Genomic DNA, 19,250 nt, shown 5'->3' with positions numbered 1-19,250 from the left:
AGATTAGAAAGACAGTTCTCAGAAATCTTCTTTCTCGTTTTTTTCTGGGTATATTTCCTGTGGCTGAATAATCCTCCAAGTGTTCCGAAGTATTGGTTCTCAGATTCAACAAAAACTGGACTAGGAAACAGCTACATGAAATACTGCTGTAACTCAGTGAGTTGAATTCACACATCACAAAGAAGTTTCTCAGAAAGCTTCTTTCTACTTTTTACCTGAAGATATTTCATTTGTCACAAAAAGCTTCAATGGGGAAAAAAATATCCCACTGCAGATTTCAAGAAAACTGTTCTAGCAAACAGATGAACAAAAGAGTGTAACTCTGAGATTTGCATTCACACGTCACAATGCAGTTTCTCAGACCCCTTCTTGTCAGTTTTTATCTGAAGATATTTCCTATTTCACTGTAGCCGTCAATGGGCTCCCAAATATCATTTAGGAGATACCACGAGAAGAGTGATAACAAACAGTTGCATAAACAGTAAGGTGGAACTCTGTGAGATGAATGCATAGGTTACATAGAAGTCTCTCAGAACGCATCCTTTCAGTATTTATCTGAAGATATTTCCTTTTTCACTGTAGCCCTCAATGCGCTCCCAAATATCACTTTGTAGATTCCACGAGAAGAGTTTTAGCAAACAGCTACCTGAAGAGAAAGGTGTAACTCTGTGAGATGAACTCAGAAATCAGAAAGACATTTCTCAGAAATTTTCTTTCTCGTTTTTATCTGGGGATATTTTCTTTGGCTGTGTACTCCTCCAAGTGATCTGAAATATGGATTCTCAGATTCAACAAAATGGACTAGGAAACAGCTATATGAAATACAGCAGTAACTCAGTGAGTTGAATTCACACATCACAAAGCAGTTTCTCAGGAAGCTTTTTTCTACTTTTTATCTGAAAATATTTCCTTTGTCACCATAAGCTTCATTGGGCAAAAAATATCCCACTGCAGATTTCAAGAAAACTGTGTTAGCAAACTGATCAATGAACAGAAAAGTGTAAACTGTGAGTGGAATTCACAGGTAACCATGCAGTTTCTCAGTAAGCTTCTTTTCAGTTTTTATCTGAAGATATTTCCTTTTTCACTGTAGCCGTCAATGCGCTCCCAAACATAAATTAGCAGATTCCACGAGAAGAATGTTAGCCAACAGCTACATGAACAGAAAGATGGAACTTTGTGAGATGAATACAAAGGTCACATAGAAGTTTCTCAGAACGCTTCTTTTCAGTTTTTATCCGAAGATATTTCCTTTTTCACTGTAGCCGTCAATGCGATCCCCAACATCACTTAGCAGATTCCACGAGAAGAATGTTAGCAAACAGGTACACGAACAGAAAGGCGGAACTCTGTGAGATGAATGCACATGTCACATAGAAGTTTCTAAGAATGCTTCCTTTCAGTATTTATCTGAAGATATTTCCTTTTTCACTGTAGCCCTCAAGGCGCTCCCAAATATCACTTTGCAGATTCCACGAGAAGAGTGTTAGCAAACAGCTATATGAACAGAAAGGTGGAACTCTGTGTGATGAACTCAGAGATCAGAAAGACAGTTCTCAGAAATCTTCTTCCTCGTTTTTATCTTGGGATATTTCCTTTGGCTGTATACTCCTCCAAGTAATCCATAATATCGATTCTCAGATTCAACAAAAACTGGACTAGCAAACAGCTCCATGAAATACAGCTGTACCTCAGTGAGTTGAATTCATATATCACAAAGCAGTTTCTCAGAAAGCTTCTTTCTACTTTTTACCTGAAGATATTTCCTTTGTCATGGTAAGCTTTATTGGGCAAAGAAATATCTCACTGCAGTTTTGAAGAAAACTTGCAAACTCATCAATGAACAGAAAAGTGTAACTCTGTGAGTTTCATTGAAACGTCACAATGCAGTTTCTCAGAATGCTTCTTTCCAGTATTTATCTGAAGATATTTCCTTTTTCACTCTAGCCTTCAATTCGCTCCCAAATATCACTTTGCAGATTCCACGAGAAGAGTGTTAGCAAACAGCTGCATGAACAGAAAGGTGGAACTCTGTGTGATGAACTCAGAGATCAGAAAGATAGTTCTCAGAAATCTTCTTTCTCGTTTTTATCTTGGGATATTTCCTTTGGCTGTATACTCCTCCAAGTGATCCATAATATCGATTCTCAGATTCAACAAAAACTGGACTACCAAACAGCTCCATGAAATACAGCTGCATCTCAGTGAGTTGAATTCACATATCACAAAGCAGTTTCTCAGAAAGCTTCTTTCTACTTTTTACCTGAAGATATTTCCTTTGTCATCGTAAGCTTTATTGGGCAAAGAAATATCTCACTGCAGTTTTGAAGAAAACTTTGCTTGCAAACTCATCAACGAACAGAAAAGTGTAACTCTGTGAGTTGCATTGAAACGTCACAATGCAGTTTCTCAGAATGCTTCTTTTCAGTTTTTATCTGAAGATACTTTCTTTTTCACTCTAGCCTTCAATTCGCTCCCAAATATCACTTAGCAGATTACACGAGAAGAGTGTTAGCAAACTGCTACATGAACAGAATGGTGGAACTCTGTGAGATGAATGCACAGGTCACATAGAAGTTTCTCAGAATGCTTCCTTTCAGTTTTTATCTGAAGATATTTCCTTTTTCACTGTAGCCCTCAATGCGTTCCCAAATATCACTTTGCAGATTCCAAGAGAAGAGTATCAGCAAACAGCTACATGAACAGAAAGGTGGAACTCTGTGAGGTGAATACACAGGCCACATAGAGGTTTCTCAGAAGCTTCCTTTCACTTTTTTCTCTGAAGATATTTCCTTTTTCACTGTAGGCCTCAATGCGCTCCCAAATATCACTTTGCAGATTCCACAAGAAGAGTGTCGGCAAACAGCTACAAGAACAGAAAGGTGGAACTCTGTGAGATGAACTCACAGATCAGAAAAACATTTCTCAGAAATCTTCTTTCTCGTTTTTATCTGGGGATATTTCCTTTGGCTGCATACCCCTCCAAGGGATCCGAAATATCGGTTCTCAGATTCAACAAAAACTGGACTACTTTTTATCTGAAGATATTTCCTTTGTCACCATGAGATTCATTGGGCAAGGAAATATCCCACTGCAGATTTCAAGGAAACAGTGTTAGCAAACTGATCAATGAACAGAAAAATGTAACTCTTTGTGTTGCATTCACAGGTCACAATGCAGTTTCTCAGAACGCTTCTTTTTAGTTTTTACCTGCAGATATTTCCTGTTTCACTGTAGCACTCAAGGCGCTCCCAAACATCACTTAGCAGATTCCACGAAAAGAGTGTTATCAAACAGCTACATGAACAGAAAGGTGGAACTCTGTGAGATGAACTCAGAGATCTGAAAGACATTTCTCAGAAATCTTCTTTCTCGTTTTTACCTGGGAATATTTCCTTTGGCTGTATAGTCCTCCAAGTGATCCGAAATATCAGTTCTCAGAGTCAACAAAAACTGGACTAGCAATCAGCTCCATGAAATACAGCTGTAACTCAGTGAGTTGAATTCACATACCACACAGCACTTTCTCAGGAATCTTCTTTCTACTTTTTCCCGGAAGATATTTCCTTTGTCACCGTAAGCTTCATTGGGCAAAGAAATATCCCAGTGCAGATTTCAAGAAAACTGTGCTAGCAAAGTAATCAATGAACAGAAAAGTGTAACTCTGTGAGTTGCACTCAAACGTCACAATGCAGTTTCTCAGAACGCTTCTTTTCAGTTTTTATCTGAAGATATTTCCTTTTTCACTGTAACCGTCAATGGGCTCCCAAATATCACTTCACAGATTCCACGAGAAGAGTGTTAGCAAACAGCTTCATGAACAGGAAGGTGGAACTCTGTGAGGTGAATGCAAAGATCACATAGAAGTTTCTCAGCATGCTTCCTTTCAGTATTTTTCTGAAGATATTTTCTTTTTCACTGTAGCCCTCAATGCGCTCCCAAATATCACTTTTCAGGTTCCACGAGAAGAGTATTAGCAAACAGCTACGCGAACGGAAAGGTAGAACTCTGTGAGATGAACTCACAGATCAGAAAGACATTTCTAAGAAATTTTCTTTCTCGTTTTTATCTGGGGATATTTCCTTTGGCTATATACTCCTCCAAGTGATCCAAAATATCAGTTCTCAGATTCAACAAAAATTCGACTAGCAAACATCTCCATGACATACAGCTGTAACTCAGTGAGGTGAATTAACACATCACAAAGCGGTTTCTCAGAAAGCTTCATTCCGGTTTTTCTCAGAGGATATTTCCTTTCTCCTTCCACTCTTCAAACCCATCCGAAATATCAGTTCTCAGAATCCACAAAAACAGGGCTAGCAAACGGCTGCACGAAATAGTGGTGTAACTCTGGGAGATAAAGTCGCATATCAGAAAGCAATTTCTCAGAAAGCTTCTTTCACGTTTTTAACTCAGGATATCTCCTTTGTCACTGTAAGCTGCATAGCGCTAAGAAATAACCCATTGCAGATTTCAAGAAAACTGTATTAGCAAACTGATGCCTGAAGAGAAATGTGTGACTCTGTGAGGTGCATTCACACATCGCAGGGCAGTGTCTCAGAAAGCTTCTTTCCAGTTTGAATCTGAGGATATTTTCCTTTTCACCTTAGTCCTCAATGAGCTCCCAAATGTCCCTTTGCAGAATCCACGAACACAGTGTTAGCAATCTGATGCCTGAAGAGAAATGTGTTACTCTGGGCGTTGTATTTACACATCGTAGTGTAGTTTCTCCGAATTCTTCTTTCCAGTTTTTATCTGAGGATATTTCCTTTGTCACCATAGCCCTCAATGAACTCCCAAATATCACTTTGCAGAATCCACGAACACAGTGTTAGCAAACTGCTACAAGAAGGGAAAGGTGAAACTCTGTGTGATGAAGTCACACATCAGAAAGCAATTTCTGAGAAAGCTTCTTTCTTGTTATTATCTGAGGATATTTCCTTTTTCACCATAGGCCTCAAGGAGCTCCTAAATATCACTTTGCAGATTCCACGAAAACAATGTTAGCAAACTGCTTCTTGAAGACTAAATTGTAATTCTGTGAGATGAGTTCACATATCACAAAGCAGTTTCTCACAAAGCTTCTTTCACGTTTCTAATTGAGGAGATTTCCTTTATCAGCGTAGGCCTCAATGCGGTCCAAAGTAGCCCTTCTCAGGTTCCTCAAAGACAGTGTTAATCGACTGCTCTACGAGACGTAAGTGTAACTCTGTGAGATGAATTCACACATCACAAAGAAGTTTCTAAGAAAGCTTCTTTCTAGTTTTGATCCGAGGAGATCTCCTTTGTCACCGGAAGCTTCACCGTGCTAAGAAGTATCCCCTTGCAGATTTCAAGAAAACCGTGTTAGCAGACTGATGCCTGAAGAGAAATGTGTAACTCTGTGAGTTGCATTCACGCATCGCAGTCCAGTTTCTCAGAACGCTTCTTCCCAGTTTGAATATGAGGATATTTCCTTTTTCACCATGGCTCTCAATGAGCTCCCAAATATCACTTTGCAGAATCCACGAACACAGTGTTAGCAAACTGCTTCACGAAGACAAGGTTGTAACTCGGTGAGATGAATTCACATATCACAAAGAAGTTTCTCAGAAAGTTACTTTCTAGTTTTTATTGGAGGATACTTCCTGTGTCAGCGTAAGCCTCATTGCGCTAAGAAATATCCCAATGTAGATTTGAAAAAAACAGTGTGAGCAAACGGATCAAGTGAAACTCTGTGAGTTGCATTCACACGTCACAATGCAGTTTCTCAGAACGCTTCTTTTCAGTTTTTTATGAAGATATTTCCTTTCATATGTAGCCGTCAATGGGCTTCCAAATATCACTTAGCAGATACCACGAAAAGAGTGTTAGCAAACAGCTACATGAAAAGATAGGTGCAACTCTGTGAGATGAACGCATAGGTTACATAGAAGTTTCTCAGAATGATTCCTTTCAGTATTTTTCTGAAGATATTTCCTTTTTCACTGCAGCCCTCCATGCTCTCCCAAATATCACTTTGCAGATTCCACGAGAAGAGTGTTAGCAAACAGCTACATGAACAGAAAGGTGGAACTCTGTGAGGTGAATGCACAGGCCACATAGAGTTTCTCAGAACTCTTCCTTTCAGTTTCTATCTGAAGATATTTCCTTTTTCACTGTAGCCCTGAATGCGCTCCCACATATCACTTTGCAGATTCCACGAGAAGAGTGTTAGCAAACAGCTACATGAAGAGAAAGGTGGAACTCTGTGAGATGAATTCAGAGATCAGAAAGACATTTTTCAGAAATCTTCTTTCTCGTTAGTATCTGGGGATATTTTCTTTGGCTATATACCCCTCCAACAGAAACGAAATATCTGTTCTCAGATTCCACAAAAACTGGACTAGCAAACAGCTCCATGAAATACACCTGTAACTAAGTGAGTTGAATTCACACATCACAAAGCAGTTTCTCAGGAAGCTTCTTTCTACTTTTTATCTGAAGATACTTCCTTTGTCACCATAAGCTTCTTTGGGCAAAGAAATATCCCAGTGCAGTTTTGAAGAAAACTGTGTTACCAAACTGATCAATGAACAGAAAAATATAACTCTGTGAGTTGCATTCACACGTCACAATGCAGTTTCTCAGAGGACTTCTTTTCAGTTTTTATCTGAAGTTATTTCCTTTTTCACTGTAGCACTCAATGCGCTCCCAAACATCACTTAGCAGATTCCACGAGAAGAATGTTAGCAAACAGCTACATGAACAGAAAGGTGGAACTCTGTGAGTTGAATGCACAGGTCACATAGAAGTTTCTCAGAATGCTTCCTTTCAGTTTTTATGTGAAGATAATTCCTTTTTCGCTGTAGCCCTCAATGTGCTCCAATATATCACTTAGCAGCTTACACGAGAAGAGTGTTAGCAAACAGCTACATGAACAGAAAGGTGGAACTCTGTGAGGTGAATGCTCGGGCCACATAGAGTTTCTCAGAACGCTTCCTTTCAGTGTCTATCTGAAGATATTTCCTTTTTCACTGTAGCCCTCAATGCGCTCCCAAATATCACTTTGCAGATTCAACGAGAACAGTGTTAGCAAACAGCTACATGAACAGAAAGGTGGAACTCTGTGAGATGAACTCAGAGATCAGAAAGACATTTCCCAGAAATCTTCTTTCTCGTTAGTATCTGGGGATATTTCCTTTGGCTATATACCCCCTCCAACTGATCCGAAATATCGGTTGTCAGATTCAACAAAAACTGGACTATCAAACAGTTCCAAGAAATACAGCTGTAACTCAGTGAGTTGAATTCACACATCGCAAAGCAGTTTCAGGAAGCTTCTTTCTACTTTTTATCTGAAGATATTTCCTTTGTCACCATAAGATTCGCAGGGCAAGGAAATATCCCACTGCAGATTTCAAGAAAACTGTGTTAGCAAACTGATCAATGAACAGAAAAGTGTAACTCTGTGAGTGGAATTCACAGGTCACAATGCAGTTTCTCAGAACTCTTCTTTTCAGTTTTTATCTGAAAATATTTCCTTTTTCACTATAGCCGTCAATGCGCTCCCAAACATCACTTAGCAGATTCCACGAGAAGAGTGTTAGCAAACAGCTACATGGACAGAAAGGTGAAACTCTGTGATATGAATGCACAGGCCACATAGAAGTTTCTCAAAAGGCTTTCTTTCAGTTTTTCTGAATATATTTCCTTTTTCACTATAGTCCTCAGTGTGCTCCCAAATATTACTTTGCAGATTCCACGAGAAGAGTATTAGCCAACAGGTACATGAACAGAAAGGTGGAACTCTGTGATATGAATGCACAGGCCACATAGAAGTTTCTCAAAAGGCTTTCTTTCAGTTTTTCTGAATATATTTCCTTTTTCACTATAGTCCTCAGTGCGCTCCCAAATATTACTTTGCAGATTCCACGAGAAGAGTATTAGCCAACAGGTACATGAACAGAAAGGTGGAACTCTGTGAGATGAACTCAGAAATCAGAAAGACATTTCTCAGAAATCTTCCTTCTCGTTTTTATCTGGGGATATTTCCTTTGACTGTATGCTCCTACAAGCAATCTGAAATATCGGATCTCAGATTCAACAAAAACTGGACTAGCAAACAGCACAATGAAAAACAGCTGTAACTCACTGCGTTGAATTCACACATGACAAAGCAGTTTCTCAGAAAGCTTCTTTCTAATTTTTATCTGAAGATATTTACTTTGTCATCGTCAGCTTCATTGGGCAAAGAAATATCCCACTGCAGATTTCAAGAAAACTGTGTTAGCAAACTAATCAATGAACAGAAAAGTGTAACTCTGTGAGTTGCATTGAAACGTCACAGTGCAGTTTCTCAGAATGCTTCTTTTCAGTTTTTATCTGAAGATATTTCCTTTTTCACTCTAGCCTTCAATTCGCTCCCAAATATCACTTTGCAGATTCCACGAGAAGAAGGTTAGCAAACTGCTACATGAACAGAAAGGTGGAACTCTGTGAGATGAATGCACAGGTCACATAGAAGTTTCTCAGAGTGCTTCCTTTCAGTTTTTAACTGAAGATATTTCCTTTTTCACTGTAGCCCTCAATTTGCTCCCAAATATCACTTTGCAGATTCCAAGAGAAGAGTGTCAGCAAACAGCTACATGAACAGAAAGGTGGAACTCTGTGAGGTGAATACACAGGTCACATAGAGGTTTCTCAGAAGCTTCCTTTCACTTTTTTCTCTGAAGATATTTCCTTTTTCACTGTAGGCCTCAATGCGAACCAAATATCACTTTGCAGATTCCACGAGAAGAGTGTCGGCACACAGCTACAAGAACAGAAAGGTGGAACTCTGTGAGATGAACTCACAGATCAAAAAGACATTTCTCAGAAATCTTCTTTCTCGTTTTTATCTGGAGATATTTCTTTTGGCTGCATACCCCTCCAAGTGATCCAAAATATCGGTTCTCAGATTCAACAAAAACTGGACTAGCAAACAGTTCCATGAAATACAGCTGTAACTCAGTGAGTTGAATTCACACATGACAAAGCAGTTTCTCAGGAAGCTTCTTTCTACTTTTTATCTGAAGATATTTCCTTTGTCACCAGGAGATTCATTTGGCAAAGAAATATCCCACTGCAGATTTGAAGAAAACTGTGCTAGCAAAGTCATCAATGAACAGAAAAGTGTAACTTGGTGAGTTGCATTCACACTTCAGAATGCAGTTTCTTAGAACGCTTCTTTTAAGTTTTTATCTGAAGATATTTCCTTTTTCACTGTAGCACTCAAGGCGCTCCCAAATATCATTTAGCAGATTCCACGAGAAGAGTGTTAGCAAACAGCTACATGAACAGAAAGGTGGAACTCTGTGAGGCGAATACACCAGCCACATAGAAGTTTCTCAGAAGCTTCCTTTCAGCTTTTATCTGAAGATATTTCCTTTTTTCACTGTAGCCCTCAATGTGCTCCCAAATATGACTTTGCAGATTCCACGAGAAGAGTGTTAGCAAACAACTTCATGAACAGAATGGTGGAACTCTGTGAGATGAACTCAGAGATCAGAAAGACATTTCTCAGAAATCTTCTTTCTCGTTTTTATCTGGGGATATTTCCTTTGGCTGTATACTCCTCCAAGACATGCCAAATAGCGATTCCCAGAGTCAACAAAAACTAGACTAGCAAACAGCTCCCTGAAATACAGCTGTAACTCAGTGAGTTGAATTCACACATCACAAACCAGTTTCTCAGAAAGCTTCTTTCTACTTTTTACCTGAAGATATTTCGTTCGTCACCGTAAGCCTCATTGGGCAAAGAAATATACCACTGCGGATTGGAAGAAAACTGTGCTAGCGAACTCATCAATGAACAGAAAAGTGTAACTCTGTGAGTTGCATTCACAGGTCACAATGCAATTTTTCAGAAGGCTTCTTTTCAGTTATTATCTGAAGACATTTCCTTTTTCACTGTAGCCGACAACGGGCTCCCAAATATCACTTAGCAGATTCCACGAGAAGAGTGTTAGGAAACAGCTACATGAACAGAAAGGTGGAACTCTGAGAGAGGAATGCATAGATCAAATAGAAGTTTCTCAGAACGCTTCCTTTCAGTATTTATCTGAAGATATTTCCTTTTTCACTGTAGCCCTCAATGCGCTCCCAAATATCACTTTGTAGATTCCACGAGAAGAGTGTTAGCAAACAGATACATGAACAGAAAGGTAGAGCTCTGTGACATGAACTCAGAGATCAGAAAGACATTTCTCAGAAATCTTCTTTCTCATTTTTATCTGGGGATATTTCCTTTGGCTGTATATCCTCCAAGTGATCTGAAATATCGGTTCTTAGATTCAACAAACACTGGACTAGCAAACAGCTCCATGAAATACAGCTGTAACTCAGTGAGTTGAATTCACACGTCACAAAGCAGTTTCTCAGGAAGCTTCTTTCCACTTTTCATCTGAAGATATTTCCTTTGTCACGGTAAGCTTCATTGGGCAAAGAAATATCACACTGCAGATTTCAAGAAAATTGTGTTAGCAAACTGATCAATGAACAGAAAAGTGTAACTCTCTGAGTTGCAATCACATGTCACAATGTAATCTCTCAGAACCCTTCTTTACTGTTTTTCTCTGAAGATATTTCCTTTCTCACTGTAGCTGTTAATGCGCTCCCAAACATCACTTAGCAGATTCCACGAGAAGAATGTTAGCAAACAGCTACATGAGCAGAAAAGTGGAATTCTGTGAGATGGAAGCACAGGTCACATAGAAGTTTCACAGAAGGCTTCCTTTCAGTTTTTATCTGAAGATTTTTCCTTTTTCACTGTAGCCCTCAAAGTGCTCCCAAATATCACTTTGCAGATTCCAGGAGAAGAGTGTTTGCAAATAGCTACATAAAGAGAAAGTTGGATCTCTGTGAGGTGAATGCACAGGTCACAAAGAAGTTTCTCAGAACGCTTCCTTTCAGTTTTTATCTGAATATATTTCCTTTTTCACTATAGCCCTCAATGTGCTCCCAAATATCACTTTGCAGATTCCACGAGAAGAGTGTTAGCAAACAGCTACATGAACAGAAACGTGGAAATCTGAGAGGTGAATGAACAGGTAACATAGAAGTTTCTCAGAACGCTTCCTTTCAGTTTTTATTTCAAGATATTTTCTTTTCACTGTAGCCCTCAATGCACTCCCAAATATCACTTTGCAGATTCCACGAGAAGAGTGTTAGCAAACAGCTACATGAACAGAAAGGTGGAAATCTGTGAGATGAATGCACTGGTCACATAGAATTTTATCAAATGGCTTTCTTCCAGTTTTTCTCTGAAGATATTTCCTTTTTCACTGTAGCCCTCAATGTGCTCCCAAATATCACTTTGCAGATTCCACGAGATGGGTGTTAGCAAAAGGCTACATGAACAGAAAGGTGGAACTCTTCAGAATGCAGTTCTGAAAATGTCACAGATCAGAAAGACATTTTTCAGAAATCTTCTTTCTCTTTTTTATCTGGGGATATTTTCCTTGGCTGTATTCTCCTCCAAGTGATCCGAAATATCGGTTCTCAGATTCAACAAAAACTGGACAAGCAAACAGCTCCATGAAATACAGCTGTGCCTCAGTGAGTTGAATTCACACTTCACAAAGCAGTTTCTCAGAAAGCTTCTTTCTACTTTTTATCTGAAGGTTTTTCCTTTATCACCATAAGCTTCAATTGGCAAAGAAATATCCCATTGCAGATTTCAAGAAAACTGTGTTAGCAAACTGATCAATGAACAGAAAAGTGTATCTCTGTGAGTGGAATTCACATGTCACAATGCAGTTTCTCAGAACGCTTCTTTTCAGTTTTTATCTGAAAATATTTTCTTTTTTACTGTAGCCATAAATGCACTCCCAAACATCACTTAGCAGATTCCATGGGAAGAACGTTATCAAATAGCTACATGAAGAGAAAGGTGGAACTCTGTGAGGTGAATGCACGGGCCACATAGAGTTTCTCAGAACGCTTCCTTTCAGTTTCTATCTGAAGATATTTCCTTTTTCACTGTAGCCCTGAATGCGCTCCCAAATATCACTGTGTAGATTCCACGAGAAGAGTGTTAGCAAACAGCTACATGAAGAGAAAGGTGGAATCTGTGAGACGAACTCAGAGATCAGAAAGACATTTCTCAGAAATCTTCTTTCTCATTAGTATCTGGGGATATTTCCTTTGGCTATATACCCCACCAACTGATCCGAAATATCGGTTCTCAGATTGAACAAAAACTGGACTATCAAACAGTTCCAAGAAATACAGCTGTAACTCAGTGGGTTGAATTCACATATCACAAAGCAGTTTCTCAGGAAGCTTCTTTCTACTTTTTATCTGAAGATATTTCCTTTGCAACGTAAGATTCATAGGGCAAGGAAATATCCCATGCAGATTTCAAGAAAACTGGGTTAGCAAACTGATCAATGAACAGAAATGTGTAACTCTGTGAGTGGAATTCACATGTCACAACGCAGTTTCTCAGAACGCTTCTTTATAGTTTTTATCTGAAGATATTTCCTTTTTCACTGTAGCCCTCAATGTGCTCCCAAATATCACTTGGCATATTCCATGAGAAGAGTGTCAGCAAACAGCTACGTGAACAGAAAGGTGGAACTCCGTCAAGTGAATGCTCAGCCCACATAGAAGTTTCTCAGAACGCTTCCTCTCAGTTTTTACCTGAAGATATTTCTTTTTTCACTGTAGCCCACAATGCGCTCCCAAATATCACTTTGCAGATTCCACGAGAAGACTGTTATCAAACAGCTACATGAACAGAAAGGTGGAACTCTGTGAGATGAACTCAGAGATTAGAAAGACATTTCTCAGAAATCTTCTTTCTCTTTTTTATCTGGGGATATTTCCTTTTGCTGTATATTTCTCCAAGCAATCCGAAATATCGGTTCTCAGATTTAACAAAAACTGGACAAGCAAACAGCTCCATGAAATTCAGCTGTAAGTCAGTGAGTTGAATTCAAACATCACAAAGCAGTTTCTCAGAAAACTTCTTTCTACTTTTTCCCTAAAGATATTTCCTTTGTCACCATAAGCTTCAATGGGCAAAAAATATCGCACTGCAGATTTCAAGAAAATTCTGTTAGCAAACTCATCAATGAACAGAAAAGTGTAAATCTGTGAGTTGCATTCACTCGTCACAATGCAGTTTTGTCAGAATGCTTCTTTTCAGATTTTATCTGAAGATATTTCCTTTTTCACTGTAGCCGTCAATGCGCTCCAAAATATCACTTAGCAGATTCCACGAGAAGAGTATTAGCAAACAGTTACATGAACAGAAAGTTGAACTCTGTGAGATGAATGCACAGGTCACATAGAAGTTTCTCAGAACGCTTCCTTTCAGTTTTTATCTGAAGATATATCCTTTTTCACTGTAGCTCTCAATGCGCTCCCAAATATCAATTTGCAGATTCCACGAGAAGAGTGTTAGCAAACAGCTACATGAACAGAAAGGTGGAACTCTGTGAGATGAACTCAGAAATCAGAAAGACATTTCTCAGAAATCTTTCTCGTTTTTATCTGAGGCTATTTCCTTTGTCTATATACTCCTCAAAGCGATCCGAAATATGGGTTCTCTGATTCCACAAAAACTGGACTAGCCAACAGCTCCATGAAATACTGCTGTAACTTAGTGAGTTGAATTCACACATCACAAAGCAGTTTCTTCGAAAGCTTCTTTCTACTTTTTATCTGAAGATATTTCGTTTGTCACCATCAGTTTCACTGGACAAAGAAATATCCCACTGCAGTTTTGAAGAAAACTGTGTTAGCAAACTGATCAATGAACAGAAATGTGTAACTCTATGAGTTGCATTCACACGTCACAATGCAGTTTCTCAGAATGCTTCTTTTCAGTTTTTATCTGAAGATATTTCCCTTTTCACTGTAGCCATCAATGCGGTCCCAAATATCACTTTGCAGATTCCACGAGAAGAATTTTAGGAAACAGCTACATGAACAGAAACGTGGAACTCTGTGAGATGAACTCCGAGATCAGAAAGACATTTCTCAGAAACCTTCTTTCTCGTTTTTATCTGGGGATATTTCTTTTGGCTGTATACTCCTCCAAGTGACCCGAAATATCAGTTCTCAGATTCTACAAAAACTGGACTAGCAAAGAGTTCCATGAAATACAGCTGTAACTCAGTGAGTTGAATTCACATATCATATAGCAGTTTCTCAGAAAGCTTCTTTTTACTTCTTATCTGAAGACATTTCCTTTGTCACTGTCAGCTTCATTGGGCAAAAAATATCCCACTGCAGATTTCAAGAAAACTGTGTTAGCAAACTGATCAATGAACACAAAAGTGTCACTCTATGAGTGGCATTCACACGTCACAATGCAGTTTCTCAGAACGCTTCTTTTCCGTTTTTATCTGGAGATACTTCCTTTTTCACTGCAGCCATCAGTGCGCTCCCAAATATCACTTAGCAGATTCCACGAGAAGAGTGTTAACAAACAGCTACCTGAACAGAAAAGTGGAACTCTGTGAGATGAATGTACAATTACATAGAAGTTTCCTAGAACGCTTCTTTTCAGATTTTATCTGAAGATATTTCCTTTTTCACTGTAGCCGTCAATGCGCTCCCAAACATCACTTAGCAGATTCCACGAGAAGAGTATTAGCAAACAGCTACGTGAACAGAAAGGTTGAACTCTGTGAGATGAATGCACAGGTCACATAGAAGTTTCTCAGAACGCCTCCTTTCTGTTTTTATCTGAAGATATTTCCTTTTTCACTGTAGCCCTCAATGCGCTCCCAAATATCACTTTGCAGATTCCACGAGAAGAGTATTGGCAAACAGCTACATGAACAGAAAGGTGGAACTCTGTGAGATGAACTCATGGATCAGAAAGACATTTCTCAGAAATCTTCTTTCTCGTTTTTATCTGGGGATATTTCCTTTGGGTATATACTCCCCCAAGAGATCTGAAATATCGGTTATAAGATTCAACAAACACTGGACTAGCAAACAGCTCCATGAAATGCAGCTCTAACTCAGTGAGTCGAATTCACACATCAAAAAGCAGTTTCTCAGAAAGCTTCTTTCTACTTTTTATCTGAAGATATTTCCTTTCTCACCAAAACCTTTATTGTGCAAAGAAATATCGCACTGCAGTTTTGAAAAAAACTGTTAGCAAACTGATCAATGAAAAGAAAGGTGTAACTCTGTGAGTTGCATTCACACGTCACAATGCAGTTTCTCAGAACGCTTCCGTTCAGTTTTATCTGAAGATATTTCCTTTTTCACTGTAGACCTCAATGCTCTCCCAAATATCACTTTGCAGATTACACGAGAAGAGTGTTAGCAAACTGCTACATGAACGAAAAGGTGGAACTCTGTGAAATGAAAGCATAGATGACGTAGAAGTTTCTCAGAACGCTTCCTTTCAGTTTTTATCTGAAGATATTTCCTTTTTCAATGTAGCCCTCAATGCGCTCCCAAATATCACTTTGCAGATTCCACGAGAAGAATGTTAGCAAACAGCTACATGAACAGAAAGGTAGAACTCTGTGAGATGAACTCATAGATCAGAAAGACATTTCTCAGAAATCTTCTTTCTCTTTTTTTATGAACTTTTAATTTATTATTATTATTATTATTATTATTATACCTTACATTCTAGGGTACATGTGCATAACGTGTCGGTTTGTTACATATGCATACTTGTGCCATGTTGGTGTCCTGCACCCATCAACTGGTCAGCACCCATCAACTCGTCATTTACATCAGGTATAACTCCCAGTGCAATCCCACCCCACTCCCCTCTCCCCATGATAGGCCCCGGTGTGTGATGTTCCCCTTCCCGAGTCCAAGTGATCTCATTGTTCAGTTCCCACCTATGAGTGAGAACATGCGGTGTTTGGTTTTCTGTTCTTGTGATAGTTTGCTAAGAATGATGGTTTCCAGCTGCATCCATGTCCTACAATGGACACAAACTCATCCTTTTTTTTTTTTTATTATTATTATACTTTGAGTTCTAGGGTACATGTGCATAATGTGCAGGTTTGTTATATATGTATACTTGTGCCATGTTGGTGTGCTGCAGCCATCAACTCATCAGCACCCATCAACTCGTCATTTACATCAGGTACAACTCCCAATGCAATCCCTCCCCCCTCCCTCCTCCCCACTCCCCATGATAGGCCCCAGTGTGTGATTCTAGATCCTTGAGGAATCGCCATACTGTTTTCCATAATGGTTGAACTAGTTTACAATCCCACCAACAGTGTAAAAGTATTCCTGTTTCTCCACATCCTCTCCAGCACCTGTTGTTTCCTGACTTTTTAATGATCGCCATTCTAACTGGTGTGAGATGGTATCTCATTGTGGTTTTGATTTGCATTTCTCTGATGGCCAGTGATGATGAGCATTTTTTCATGTGTCTGTTGGCTGTATGAATGTCTTCTTTTGGGAAATGTCTGTTCATATCCTTTGCCCACTTTTTGATGGGGTTGTTTGTTTTTTTCTTGTAAATTTGTTTGAGTTCTTTGTAGGTTCTGGATATTAGCCCTTTGTCAGATGAGTAGATTGCAAAAATTTTCTCCCATTCTGTAGGTTGCCTGTTCACTCTGATGGGAGTTTCTTTTGCTGTGCAGAAGCTCTTTAGTTTAATGAGATCCCATTTGTCAATTTTGGCTTTTGTTGCCATTGCTTTTGGTGTTTTAGACATGAAGTCTTTGCCCATGCCTATGTCCTGAATGGTACTACCTAGGTTTTCCTCTAGAGTTTTTATGGTATTAGGTCTAATATTTAAGTCTCTAATCCATCTTGAATTAATTTTCGTATAAGGAGTAAGGAAAGGATCCAGTTTCAGCTTTCTACTTATGGCTAGCCAATTATCCCAGCACCATTTATTAAATAGGGAATCCTTTCCCCATTTCTTGTTTCTCTCAGGTTTGTCAAAGATCAGATGGCTGTAGATGTGTGGTATTATTTCTGAGGACTCTGTTCTGTTCCTTTGGTCTATATCTCTGTTTTGGTACCAGTACCATGCTGTTTTGGTTACTGTAGCCTTGTAGTATAGTTTGAAGTCAGGTAGCGTGATGCCTCCAGCTTTGTTCTTTTGACTTAGGTTTGTCTTGGAGATGCGGGCTCTTTTGTGGTTCCATATGAACTTTAAAGCAGTTTTTTCCAATTCTGTGAAGAAACTCATTGGTAGCTTGATGGGGATGGCATTGAATCTATAAATAACCTTGGGCAGTATGGCCATTTTCACGATATTGATTCTTCCTATCCATGAGCATGGTATGTTCTTCCATTTGTTTGTGTTCTCTTTTATTTCACTGAGCAGTGGTTTGTAGTTCTCCTTGAAGACGTCCTTAACATCCCTTTTAAGTTGATTCCTAGGTATTTTATTCCCTTTGAAGCAATTGTGAATGGAAGTTCATTCATGATTTGGCTCTCTGTTTGTCTGTTACTGGTGTATAAGAATGCTTGTGATTTTTGCACATTAATTTTGTATCCTGAGACTTTGCTGAAGTTGCTTATCAGCTTAAGGAGATTTTGGGCTGAGACGATGGGGTTTTCTAAATATATAATCATGTCATCTGCAAACAGGGACAATTTGACTTCTTCTTTTCCTAACTGAATACCCTTGATTTCTTTCTCTTGCCGGATTGCCCTAGCCAGAATTTCTAACACTATGTTGAATAGGAGTGGTGAGAGAGGGCATCCCTGTCTTGTGCCAGTTTTCAACGGGAACTTTTCCAGTTTTTGCCCATTCAGGATGATATTGGCTGTGGGTTTGTCATAAATAGTTCTGTTATTTTGAGGTACGTTTCATCAATACCGAATTTATTGAGCGTTTTTAGCATGAAGGGCTGTTGAATTTTGTCAAAAGCTTTTTCTGCATCTATTGAGATAATCACGTGGTTCTTGTCTTTGGTTCTGTTTATATGCTGGATTATGTTTATTGATTTGCGAATGTTGCACTAGCCTTGCATCCCACGGATGAAGCCCACTTGATCATGGTGGATAAGCTTTTTGATGTGCTGCTGAATCCGGTTTGCCAGTATTTTATTGAGGATTTTTGCATCAAAGTTCATCAGGGATATTGTCTAAAATTCTCTTTTTTTGTTGTATGTCTGCCAGGCTTTGGTATCAGGATGATGTTGGCCTCATAAAATGAGTTAGGCAGGATTCCCTCTTTTTCTATTGATTGGAATAGTTTCAGAAGGAATGGTACCAGCTCCTCCTTGTACCTCTGGTAGAATTCAGCTGTGAATCCATCTGGTCCTGGACTTTTTTTGGTTGGTAGGCTATTAATTATTGCGTCAATTTCAGAGCCTGCTATTGGTCTATTCATGGATTCAACTTCTTCCTGGTTTAGTCTTGGAAGAGTGTAAGTGTCCAGGAAATTATCCATTTCATCTAGATTTTCTAGTTTATTTGCGTGGAGGTGTTTATAGTATTCTCTGATGGTAGTTTGTATTTCTGTGGGGTCGGTGGTGATATCCCCTTTATCATTTTTTATTGCATCTATTTGATTCTTCTCTCTTTTCTTCTTTATTAGTCTTGCTAGCGGTCTGTCAATTTTGTTGATCTTTTCAAAAAACCACCTCCTGGATTCATTGATTTTTTGGAGGGTTTTTTGTGTCTCTCTCTCCTTGAGTTCTGCTCTGATCTTAGTTATTTCTTGCCTTCTGCTAGCTTTCGAATGTGTTTGCTCTTGCTTCTCTAGTTCTTTTAATTGTGATGTTAGAGTGTCAATTTTAGATCTTTCCTGCTTTCTCTTGTGGACATTTAGTGCTATAAAGTTCCCTGTACACACTGCTTAAATGTTTCCCAGAGATTCTGGTATGATGTATCTTTGTTCTCATTGGTTTCAAAGAACATCTTTATTTCTGCCTTCATTTCGTTATGGACCCAGTAGTCATTCAGGAGCAGGTTGTTCAGTTTCCATGTAGTTGAGCGGTTTTGATCGAGTTTCTTAGTCCTGAGTTCTAGTTTGATTGCACTGTGGTCTGAGAGACATTTTGTTACAATTTCTGTTCTTGTACATTTGCTGAGGAGTGCTTTACTTCCAATTATGTGGTCAATTTTGGAATAAGTGCAATGTGGTGCTGAGAAGAATGTATATTCTGTTGATTTGGGGTGGAGAGTTCTATAGATGTCTATTAGGTCTGCTTGCTGCAGAACTGAGTTCAAGTCCTGGATATCCTTGTTAACTTTCTGTCTCGTTGATCTGTCTAATGTTGACAGTGGAGTGTTGAAGTCTCCCATTATTATTGTATGGGAGTCTAAGTCTCTTTGTAAGTCTCTAAGGA

This window comes from Macaca mulatta, chromosome 7 (genome assembly GCF_049350105.2).
Source record: "Macaca mulatta isolate MMU2019108-1 chromosome 7, T2T-MMU8v2.0, whole genome shotgun sequence".
Classification (NCBI taxonomy): domain Eukaryota; kingdom Metazoa; phylum Chordata; class Mammalia; order Primates; family Cercopithecidae; genus Macaca; species Macaca mulatta.
The sequence above is the reverse complement of the archived record's forward strand: the minus strand, read 5'-3'. Positions refer to the sequence as shown.